General features: G+C 46.5%; 1 protein-coding gene across 11 annotated transcripts in view; it reads right to left on the bottom strand.

The window, feature by feature from the left end:
* ACKR2 (atypical chemokine receptor 2) overlaps window positions 1-12,213 on the bottom strand; it is a 62,815-nt gene that overhangs the window by 6,985 nt on the left and 43,617 nt on the right. For 2 of the 11 annotated variants that reach the window (XM_049099851.1, XM_049099849.1), the window contains 2 exons: window positions 8,418-8,545; window positions 5,263-5,306 (listed from right to left, as the gene is read on the bottom strand). The gene's annotated coding sequence lies outside the window, so the exon portion shown is untranslated. Of the gene's footprint in view, window positions 1-809; window positions 2,101-3,092; window positions 3,181-5,262; window positions 5,311-8,402; window positions 8,638-12,213 lie in introns of those variants that run through there. The other 9 variants (XM_049099854.1, XM_035704739.2, XM_049099850.1 and 6 more) reach the window with 9 other exon arrangements.

Here is a 12,213-nt window from a genome sequence, read left to right as displayed (position 1 = left end):
GGAGTTCAAAGAGATGAAAGGGAAAGCAGGGGAATGACAGGCATTTAAGATGCATTTAAGATGGTGGCTGCCTTGGCAGAAGCCAGAGGCATGGGATGAGGGCAAGTCACTGTCTGTGGTCAACTTAGTTCCCTCTGGGGCAGTGGTTTTCCAGGTTTTAATTGTATTATTAAAAATGTTTTTTAAGAGAGAGCCTCACATGAAGCAGTGATAAGAATCTGTCATGAACCAAGGATTATGCTAATCCTGTTCTATGTTCCAGGAGAGAGACTTCATGTTCAACACATTAGACTGTTCACCAGTGAAGAAGAGGGTTTTGGAGAAGAGAGTAGGAGATAAAAAAGAATATGTCACTCAAGGAGGCAATCATGCAAGTACTCCAGAGTGGGGCCTATAGGCTGGTGACAGTGGTTCATAAACCAAGAAATATAAATCAAGCCCATTTTCCACCTCTGGGTTTTATTTTTTATTCTTTGATTCAAGTGAGATTGAACTTTTAATATGTTCAATGCTAGTTTGTATTCTTCGGTGAATAATATGTTGTTTTAATGGATGGGATACTCATTTTAAAAGAGATTATACATGGTAAGGATTTCACTTTTTTTTTAAAGATTTTATTTATTTATTCATGAGAGACAGAGAGAGAGAGAGAAAGAGGCAGAGACACAGGCAGAGGGAGAAGCAGGCTCCATGTAGGGAGCCCAATGTGGGATTCAATCCCCGGACTCCAGGATCATGCCCTGAGCCAAAGGCAGACGCTCAACCGCTGAGCCACCCAGGCATCCCTAGGATTTCGCTTTTGTACTTACATATATTGCAAAATTTTCCCCAATCCTTCCTGGTAGAAGTTTTGTAATTTTTTTCCCTCAGGTAGAATTCTGAAAGAAATGTTGACTCAGCTCCTCAGGTGACCCTTCTAGTATCCATGACCCTGGGACCTCACAATGCCTCTGAGGTAGAATGTCACCCAGGGAAACCCCAGCGTCTTCCTATTCATTGAGACTCTGCACCACCCTTGGGCTCCTATTAAATGGCATCTGCCAAATATTGGGGAAAATCACACACATACCCTAACCCCATCTAGGAGCTCAGCATGGGCAGCTTTATTTAGGGCTGGGATCCTGACTGGCCTCAGGAACTTTGACCTGTGCTTTCCCTTCCTGGTCCTTCATTCCCCTCTTATGCATCTGGGGTCTCCTGTCTCTGAGCACCTCCTTTTCCTGGGTAGCAGTAAGGATGCTCCCAGCACATGGCTAATGTTGGGAGTCCATGAGCTACTGGGGTTGGGAGGAGGGAGTGCACTTCTGCACTTGGGCCTGATTAGGGATTATTAATCAGAACCTGTCACTAATTAAACACCGGCTCTTCTGGTCCAGCATTACTGACGTTGATCCTGACCTGGTTTCTCAAAGTCCCTGCTTTAACAAACAACCAAGTTTGATAATTGCTTTGATCAAAGCCAGAGGTCAGGGTCAGCAGGCTCCAGCCTGGCCCAGGTCACCTTTACAAGGCTCCTTCCACCCAGAACACTGTTCCCTTCCCTCTCAGGGCCTCTGGTCTCCTGACCTTTTACTCTGGGAATCTTTCCAGGTCATCCTGACTGACCTCTGAAAGCACCAGCCCCTCCCATCACTCTCATCAGTAAGGCCAACAACAATGACAGCAGCAAGCAGCACCTCTATGTGCATGTGACAACTGGCCAGGCACCTTCACAGCCACTGTGGCCGTCCTGTAAGGCAAACCAGGAAGAGACTATCAGCCCCATTTATTCCATGAAGAGAGTACTTTTCCACAATCACATGGCTGAGCTGTATCTGACTCCCAGGTTTTAGACTATAGGAACAGTGCCTTGCCCCTGGTCCCATCTCATCCCTGTCCTCTGTTTTGCCCTATCCAGCAATCACTAAAAGGAGCCCACTGACAAAGGTGTGATTTGGATTCAGGAGGTCTTGAATGCCCAGGATATTGCCTGCAGTGGCTGGTCTAGCCTCCGTAGATTCCACCAGTAATGCCACCTCCCCCCCCCAAAGGCTTTATTGAGCCTACCTATGATCAGAATAATGGCCTCCCAACGATATCTACTGAAACCTATAAATATGTTACCTTCTGGGCCACCTGGGTGGCTTAGCGGTTGAGCGTCTGCCTTTGGCTCAGGGTGTGATCCTGGAGTCCTGGGATCAAGTCCCACATCGAGCTCCCTGCAGGAAGCCTACTTCTCCCTCTGCCTGTGTCTTCCATGAAATAAATAAATACAATCTGCCTCTGTCTCTGCCTCTCTCTCTCTCTCTCTCTCATAAATACATTTTAAAAATCTTTAAATATGTTACCGGACAGCCCTGGTGACTCAGTGGGGGCAGCCCTGGTGGCTCAACAGGTTTAGCGCCACCTCCAGCCCAGGTCGTGATCCCGGAGACCCGGGATCGAGTCCTACATCAGGCTCCCTGAATGGAGCCTGCTTCTCCCTCTGCCTGTGTCTCTGCCTCTCTCTCTCTCTGTGTCTCTATGAATAAATAAATAAAATGTTTAAAAAAATAAAAAGATTAAAAAATATGTTACCTTCTATATCAAAAGAGATTTACAGATGTGACTAAGGCAGGCCCAGTGTAATCAGAAGGGTCTTTATATGAGAGAGGCAAGACTGTCCAAATCAGAGAAGGAGAATCAGGGTAGAAACAGAGGTCAGAGCAATTCAGTTACAAGACAAAGGATTCAAGCAGCCTCTAGAAGCTAGAAGAGGCAAGGAACAGAGTCTGTGCTGAGCCTCTAGAAGGAACCAAGCCCTGCTGACCCATCTCAGACTTCTGGCCCCTAGAACTTGAAGGTGATAAATTTGTGTTGTTTTAAGCCACTGAATTTGTTACAGTGGCAATAGGTTACCATACACTTCCTGTGACCCTCTGTGCCTCCGGAATTTCAGACTGAAGGAGTGAGAGAACATCGCATCTACCTCCTTCAGCTGACAGGCAGGGGAAACTAAGACTCAAGAAGGGGAACAACTTGTGCCAAGCACACAGTGAGTGGTCAGTGGCCACACTGAGCCATGAACCCCATGTTCCTGACTGCCTGCTCTTCAGATCTTAGTAAACACTCACCTACCTGTCCCTCTGGACTCACTAAGGTTTTTCTTTTTTATGTTCACGTTTCCTTATGCCCAAGTTCATTTGGCTTATCCAGCCATACCTTGAAAGGAATAAATGAGAGTATCAGTTATTTACATGCTAGTATGAATTAGCAGTACAAAGTTATGCAGTGGAAACTTTGGGGGAATCTAGGGAACTGTATAGAGAGGGAGGATTTAAAGAAGAGGGAAAACAAGGGTGAGGTGAGCAGAGCTTCCCCTACAATGAAGCCAAGGGCACAAAGGCAAACTACAGTTTGTTTCTGGAGCAGTAACATCATCCTCTTTGTGACTTCCTGAGGCTGCTGGCCTGGCTTGGCTCCAGCTTTGACTCAGCAAGAATCTCTAGCTGCAGAGTAATGACCCCTCCTAAGGATCTAGAGTTCACCTTCCTAGGCCTCTCAGAGAAGTCACAGTTGAGGCAACAAGAGAGAGGATATTGCTGTATCCCTCTAGACAGAAAGGCAGCCACGTTAGTTGAGCTCCTGCCTTGAGCTGAACACCCAGGTGTGATTTTTCTCATTTAATCCTCACCATAGTTCTGGGAAGCAGTACTATCATGATTCCCATTTTCTAGATCAGGAAACTGAGGCTTGGAATGGGTGGAATCCAAATGTCCCCGCTTCAGATCAGCAAATGATGGACCCAGGATTGGAAATGGTCCCAACGATACAAGGTAGAATTGGTGACCCTCCCCTTTTCAGTATGGCCAAACCTGAGTTTGAAGGATGAGCCTCTGGTAGCAGGACGTCTGACCTTAATAACCAGTGTTAAGGTTTGATGTGCTGGAGCAGCTCCCACAGGCTTATGAGAGCCAGTTATGCAATATCTGGGAGGCATCCAACAAACAACCATGGAATTAACTAATTCCACGTTGGGGGATGTTAAGCTGGTAGCTTGAAATTGGTCATGGTGGGGATATTTATACCATGGCAAATGCCACAAATTGGAGCTTCCTCTCCTTGCATGTGCCCCCACCATCATCACTGAGAGCTGGCTATTAAACCTTTACTGGCATACCCCTGATCAAGACTCCACGAAACCTGACCTAACCCTGCCCATTTCACTAGGTCCCTGTCTGTGTCTCTCATCACCTTTCCTCCTCTACCTGTCTTATCAGTCCTGTAGCTGCCTCCTCCCCAGCCAAGAGCTCTTGAGGATAGGGTCACATGAGGTCCCCTCTCAGATGCCCATGGCACAGCCATACCGAGTGTGCTGCCCATGCTGTAGCTCTGACTAGTGAACAAATAAACAAGATCAAATGTTACCTCAAAAAGCCATACTAGCTTTCAAAATGTAAAACCAAGAATAACATCTGAGATCACTTCTAATGAACGAAAATTAGGCTGGCTTCCTTACAATTTGGAAATCATATCTTGTAAAATGAAATCTAAATTCTCCCTTCCCAGAAGCCTGCCTGGACACTAGCTTGGCATAACCCCTGCCCCACACCCCAGCACTAACAGAGGGTCACTCCTCGGCCTTGGTACCTGCCTCCTTGAACAGAGTCACCTTTTGAGAATTACTTGCCTCCTCGGCTAGAGAGGGGCTGGAATGCACTAGCACAGGGCTGGCATCTGAGGGGCATTCAACAAGTGACCATGGACTTAATCAGTACTGTAACCACTCTTCATGTCTTTTCTTGCCTCACTTTTCCCTTGCCTGGTTTGCTGCCTCCTCCCATTGGTGCTCTGGACACAGCAGAGCCAAGACCCTCCTTCCGTGGGTCATTTCCCCAGCCTGGGCCAGCCCTGCAATGGTGGCCTTGGGAGCCTGTAGCCATGGAGCATGTCCAGCCCACTGCTTCCACTGAGCCATGTTCAAGTGCTGTCTCCAGCTGGCACAGCCTCCCTGGACCAATGTTACAGGATGTGCCCTCTGACCACCCCCAGATTCCTCCCTCAGGAGTCTCCCCTAACTGCTCTGGGAGGACTAGGGTGGAGATGGAGTCTCAAGGCCTGGACTCCACCCTGGTTCAGCTTGGGATGGGCTCTCTCTGACTATAAATCTAGTTTTACCATTCTGGATTCCTGGCCTAGCTGTGGCTGGAAAAGTTGAAGCAAGGAGTTATGAAGTGACGCACTCTCTGACCACAGTGTCTGGCTGTGGAAAGTGCTCTGGGACACAGGTAGGAGAATACTTGCCTTTGGGTGACCCAGTAACAGTGTTGAGATCACTCTATTTTCTTCTCCCTGGGTTTGAGGAAACACCAGATGTTAAACTCTACTGTGTATATGACAATTACAACAACAACAGCAACAAACGCCCACTACTTACATACACTTTATGCTGAGTGAGGCTCTGTTCTGAGAACTTGGCAAGCATCCATTCATTTCATCCTTGCAATACCACCCTGATATGGGTGCTACTCTATTTGATTTTACAGATGAGGAAAGTTAGTCACAGAGAGGCTAAGGAACTTGCCCAAGGCCACACAGCTAGCAAGTCGCAGAGCTGGGTTTGAATGCAGGCTGAGTCTGGGCTAGCTCATTAAAAGACAAGGGTGAAGAATGGGGGCTAGAAATTAAGAAGTGAAAGGAGACCAGGCTGCTGTTGCTCAGGGTGCCTGAATGGAGACTAGCTGTGGGGCTGATGGTACATGAATGAAAGACAGGGAAAGGAACTGGGAGCCACACAAGGAGGACTGGAGGGAAGAAGTCTAGTGCCTTATAATGGTATACTTGGAGAGAACTCATCAACAGCCTACCTGGGGCAGAGCAGTGTCTGCTTCACTGGTTGGTTTGAGATGCCTTTGAGCTTGAACATTGGGCCCTGCCAGACCTAACACAAAGTCAAGGCTTACATCCTAGAGCCCTTCACTTGTACAAGCCTGTCTTCTTACCCATAAAGGAAATAGTACTTCCAGCAAAGAATTTTGTGAGGAGTAAATCTTGTACAATCATTTTAATAGCTACTGCCATAGAGCCCTGAGAGTCCTGCCGGATGATAGGGCAAGGACCTTTACCTGTATTGATTTATTTAATCCTCACACTTACCTTATAGAAGTTATAGAAGTTAAATGCTATTATAAGCCCCACTTTATAGCTGAAAACAATAAAGCACAGAGAGATTAGGGAACTGGCCCAAGGTCACACAACAAATGAGTAGCAGTAGATCCAGGAATTGAAACCCAGAGTCCATGCTTTATTTTATTTTATTATTTTATTTTATTTATTTTATTTTATTTTATTTTATTTTATTTTATTTTATTTATGAGAGAAAGAGCAAGCGAGCACAGGGAAAGGGTCAGAAGGCAGAAGGAGAGGGAGAGGGAGAGAATCTCAAGCAGACTCCATGTTGAGTGTGGAGCCCAATGCCAGGCTTGGTTTGATCTCAGGACCCTGAGATCATGACCTGAGCTGAAACCAAATGTCGGATGCTTAACCGACTGAGCCACCCAGGCACCTCTCCTAGAGTCCATGCTCTTAAACACTAAATTATACTGTCTCTCAAAGAAAATAAGCCAATTGTATTCTCCCTCTGCCAAACTTTCTGTGTATTAATGTACTCACTGTTCACAACAACCTTGTGAGACAAACACTATTATTATTCCCATTTTACAAATGAGGAACTGAAGCTCAGAGAGGGGGAGTAACTTGCCCAAGGACACTCAGCAAGTGTGCTGCTGGGCACCAGAGCCAGAGTGCTGAATCGTATGCTGGGAGCTCCACTGCTGGGAGCCCTGACCTCAGACTCCCGGAATGGACAGCTGCCCTCTTCATGGTCCACTACGGCAAGCCTTGCATTTGGATTCATTGTGATGTATAGAGTACAATGAAAACAATAGTAACTTACTTCCCCAGACCCTTATTGCCTGGACCGTGCAAATCCTCTTGGCTCCCTTCTTAGAGGCACTAGGTGCTACCTCTCTGTTTTCACAGGAAGCCCAGAGCCATGCTACAAGTCAGGCAGAGCTGACCTTAGAGCCCTGAATCTCTGAGCCCTGGACCATTGTACCCTCTCCTTCTCTCTTTACCTTTTTAACATGTATTTTTCCTGATTACAAAAGTAATATATGCTCAATTTAAAATGCAGACATACAAGAAAAAAATAGAAAGGGCTAATTGCCTCCAGGAATAATCTTTGGGAATGTTTTGGTATGTCTTACCTGGTCTCATGCCCAGAGCTCGTTCATTGCACTAAACCTCCCTCTGTGGAATCACAGAGCCTGGCTGGAAGTGACCTTGTCAGGTCCCTTGCAGAGCATGACTGCCTTTGAAGTTTCCTCCTGTTCCCTAGGAGATGTGAGGCCCGCCGGCTCCCCATGCTCCCTGGGACCCCACATTACTCAATGTTTCCTGGCTCTTATCAGGGAATGGGGATGTTTGTGACATTGATAAACTCACCAGGCAACCCCCTCCCAAAGCTTATTTCAGTTAATAAAAATGAAGTGGTTTTAGAGCCCAGCTCTTGAAGGAGCTGCTGCTACAGAAGGTATGATTTTCACGTCTTTCCTGAATCAATTTTGCTTTTTTTTCTCCTTTGTCTCTCTCATTATTGTCTGAAATCTTACTACTAGGGCTCCTTGCATTTATATTTCAGCATTATGCTTGATTCAAAATGAAACACAGTCACCACGTCTATTGCCCATGGGGAGGGTGGCATACTCACTAAGCACGGTGCAGCAGGGAAGAATAGACAGGATGCATTAGTCCACTTCTTAATGGCTGGGTCACCCTGGGCAAATTACTTAACCTCCCTGAGCCTTACCTATACAATGTCTCCTTCCTGGAGGTTTTGCAATAATTAAATGAATGCCTGGCACATAACTATCAATCCCCTTCCGGGCTCCAAAATAACACCTGGCTTAGCTGCAGATGGACAAGAGGAAATCCTGAGACTGTCTGGGGCAGGAGGAGAGGGCTGAGAACTTGGGCAGGAGTTAACAAGGGGGCATAAGGAGAGAGTGTGGACATGTGCAACCTCAGCCCTGGGAGGGGGGCTTTAAAGACCATCTCATCTGTCTGAGCTGGGGAACCTGAGGCCCAGGGTTGGAAAGGGAATGCATGGGATCATGCAGCCAACTCAGTTGTCTGATACCAACTATCAGAGACCTTCAGAATCCACAAAGCAGATTCCCAGAGCTGGAGTCAAGAGGGAAGGGCCAGCAAAGTGCCTACTCCCTGGCTGCTAAGGCAATTACTCCAAGAGAGAATGTTCCACCCTGACCGTTCCATACTTCCCTCTCCACATGCTGTGGCCACTCTCCAAACCACCGGATCCAGTCTCTCCCTGCAGCCCTTTGGGTAGGGCCCACCCCACTCCAACTGTGGCCATAACCTACCAGAGCCAGACCCACTTGCCTGGGGATGTCCAGCCTCACTGAGGAGAGAAGCAGCGCCTGGGTCCTTCTTCCTCAGAGAAGTGCAGAGAGAGTATGAATCTTCTCCCTCTCTGGATAGGGCTCTGCACACACCCTGTTTAAGGCTGGAACAAAAAGCATCCCTTTGCGCCTGACCCAGCCTATTTCCCTCCCTGGAACAGAGTCAAGCTCAACGACTGCCCTTCATTAAGGAGCACTCCCCCCACCCAAAGACAACCTACTGAGACTCCCGGAAACACGTGTCCCCAGCTGGCCAGTTCCCAGGCAGCTGGGCTAAGGGGTTGAACAGCTCCAGTCCAGACTTTCAGGCCTTTGCTAGGCAGCTTTCTCCAACTTCCATCCAGCTGCATTGATCTCAGACACCTCTCCAGCACAATCCTACCACCATCCTCGGCCATATCTCCCTTGGCCATGACTTCCACAAAGCACAGCTGCGTCTGCCTGCCCCAGAGTATCAGCAATATTCTTATCTCCTAGATTTTCCAAACCATCTTCCCTCTCCCCCATCCTTCTCCCTCTGCCATCCCCATCACAGCATGTATCTTTGCCTGTTTATTGGTCTGCTCTCCTACTGGGTTAGAACTCCCAGGGCAAGGACCATACTTGACCCACCAACCTGAGCCTAGGGCCAAGCAAGAGCAGAAACTGACTGTGTGTGTGTGTGTGTGTGTGTGTGTGTGTGTGTGTGTGTGTTACATTCTTCCTGCCATATGCTTGCCAGTATGAGGGTGCCTCTCTGCCAGGAAAGTACCTGTGGTTCTGTGGTAATTTTTCAGCCACTGCTACCTCCAACCCCATTGCCAGCCTGATACCAGGCGGGTGCTTGGTAAATGCCTGTTGTCTCTACCTGGATTAAGCAGTAACAGAATAATGCCAGATGGTCAGAGTCACTGGTATTGGAGTCAGACTCCAGTGCCAGACTTGAATCTGGCTCTTTGAGTACCTATGTCTGATCTAGAGTTGGTGGCTTCACTTCTCTGTGCCTTGGTGTTCAGATCTGTATTGGGGGTGGTGATGCTGCCTTCCTCAGACAGTCATGATGAGAACTAAATGTCCCCAGGGAGGTGGACACAGACTTAAACATTTGCCTTTCCCTGAGGTCCATAGGCCACCTAGAGTGGAGGTCAAGCTGTGATGGGTTCTCACTCCAAAACACGGGAGGAGAGGACCTTCCATGTGAGTGGGTCTTTAAATCCAGGCCCAATGCTGGTTACCAACAGGGAGGATAAGGAATGGGTAGATGCCCAACAGAAGCTACAGAGCCCTGATTCCTTCCTGGGAATGGATAACCTTTTAAGATTGACTTGTTTTCAACCTGTTAGAATTATAACAGCTAAGTTCTGGAACCCAGGCTCCTTCCTCATCCCCCACCCCCCTTGTTCAAACTCTACTTTAAAATAATTTTTAGACTTGCAAATATCGCACACAGAACTTCTATACACCTGTCAGCCAGCTTCCCCTAATGTTAATCACAGAACCACAGTATAATTATCTAAACCAAGAAATTAACATTGACACCATACCATTCTACAGACAGTATTCAAATGTCACCATGTGTCTGACTAATGTCCTTTTTCTGGTCCAAGATCTGAAGCAGACTTCCACATTGTATTTGGTTGATGTGGCTTTTTCTGAAGCAATTCCTCAGTCTTGCTTTGTCTTTCATGACCTTGATAGTTTTGAAGAGGACTGTGGAACCTCTCTAAATTTTGATTTGATGTTTCTTCAAGATAAAATACGGCTACGTATTTTAGGCAGAAACACCATAGAAGTGATGTTGTGTCCTTTTCAGTGCATTTTACCAGAGGTACATGATTTCAATATGTCTAAATAATGGCAATGTTAACTTTAATCACCTGGTAAGATAGTATCTGCTGGGTTTTTCACTGTGAAATTACTATTTATTCCTTTGTAATTAATAAGCATCTTGTAGGGAGGTACTTTGAGACTATGCAAATACTCATCAATTTTTGCCCTACTAAATCAAAATTCATTGGTGATGCTGACAATTATTACTGTGTTATTTGCCAAATGGTGATTTTCTATTTCCATCATTCTTTTCTGTGTGTGTGTGTGTGTGTGTGCGTGTTCGTAAACTTTATTTACACCTCATTTTATTGCATCAGTCACATTTAAGTCCTGGAGATTTGTGTTTATATACAGAATCCAGTACATTCCTGATTATTTTTCAAAAACTAAAACAAAACAGGATGCAATTAATATGGCAGTTGGGAAGCTTAATGAACATCATGCTTCTGTGGGGGCTTGTCTGGGATTTTAGAGTGAACTGTATCCAAAGGCTGCCAGCGGCAACTCATGAGAGACTCATAGAGTTCCTCATTTTTCACAATAAATTCTTCGTTTCATTCCTCAAATCTCAAATGAAGATCTGGATCTTCCAGTGGGTCTTCATCTTGCTTTTCTGCCAGAGATGTACTTTCCTTAGGCATGACCAGAGTTGCAACTGGGTGCCTAGAGATCCCGTGCACAGAAAGGTTGCATCCATTTTCATCTGCCACACAGTCATACTTATAGCCAGAAAGGGAGTAACCACTGTGCTTTTGCTCAAACCAGTTGCCTGAGTGCTAACCCTGGTAGGGCTGCATCTCAAGTTTTGCCATTTTGCAGTGCCAGTAATAATTATTTTGTGGAGCTTTGCCAAAACCTGCAAAACTCTCCTGCCTAGTAATTTATCCAGAAGCTTTACCAAATGAGACCAGTTTTTATGCCCATGTCAAAAATTCCAGCTCAGGTGGCCAAAAATCTCTTACCCCAGCAAATACCTCTCAGAACTTCCATCATTCTTTTTACATTTATTAATTGGACTTAATTACTATAAAAAAGAGTTGGTCCTTCTCTCAATTTATTTGCATATATTGGTATGGACCCATGAGTATTAATTTTATTCCATTATTATCATCATTGATTTTGCTGTTCAAATGGTCTCATCCTCTTTCAAAATATCTCAGCCCATCTGTTTCCTGTTGAGCTGAATTTCCAGCCACAGCCCCCTCAAACACCTACTCCCTGGTGTGCAGGGCAGGTTGTGGAGGCTTAGAGGCCAGGTTTCTGGGGAATTCGCTGAGGCATTTTCCCAGCAAAGGCTGGATCCTCCTGGTGGACAGGTTCCAGCCAGAGGAAGTCAGTCATGGTTCCAGGGGCAGGGAGTTTCAGGAAGAGTTGAGTCTGGCCAGGTAGGCTCTGCTGTGATTCATCCTGCCCTCCATAGACCTACCCCAATCCTGACCCAGTAGCAGCACCAGCTGACCACTTCATGCCCTGCGTTTTTTCTTCTTGACCCCCTCTTCTCTGCCCACCTGCAGGGAGAATGGCTGAGAAATGCAGATGGCAGACAGGGAGGCAGCACTTGCCCAAATCCTTTGATACAGAGGAAGCACTCTCCTCCTGGGGTTTAGTTACCAGCTGTTCTCCACCGGCCTCCAAAGCAGCCAAAGCAGAGACAGTAGTGCACTGCAGCAAGAGAAACTACTTGAGGACAAGATGGACATCCCATCTTGAAGTGGGCTTGGGGGTGAAGGCTCTGAACTCATCTTGCTTTTTAAGATGTGCAAGGATTATTCACCCTGGGAAGGGTCTGGACCCAGCCCATGAAGCCAGACAGCCAGGATGCAGGGGTCCTCTCCTATAGGATACAATGCTGTTTCACAATAGAGACCTTAAAATACATAGTGTTCTCAGACACTGCTAACACACTTATATTATTAACACACTGGACACACCTACTATTACAGCAAAAAGTGACACCACATTT

Source organism: Canis lupus, chromosome 23, assembly GCF_003254725.2.
Source record: "Canis lupus dingo isolate Sandy chromosome 23, ASM325472v2, whole genome shotgun sequence".
Classification (NCBI taxonomy): Eukaryota; Metazoa; Chordata; class Mammalia; order Carnivora; family Canidae; genus Canis; species Canis lupus.
Note: the sequence above shows the minus strand (reverse complement) of the source record. Positions and strands in the feature narration are given on the sequence as shown.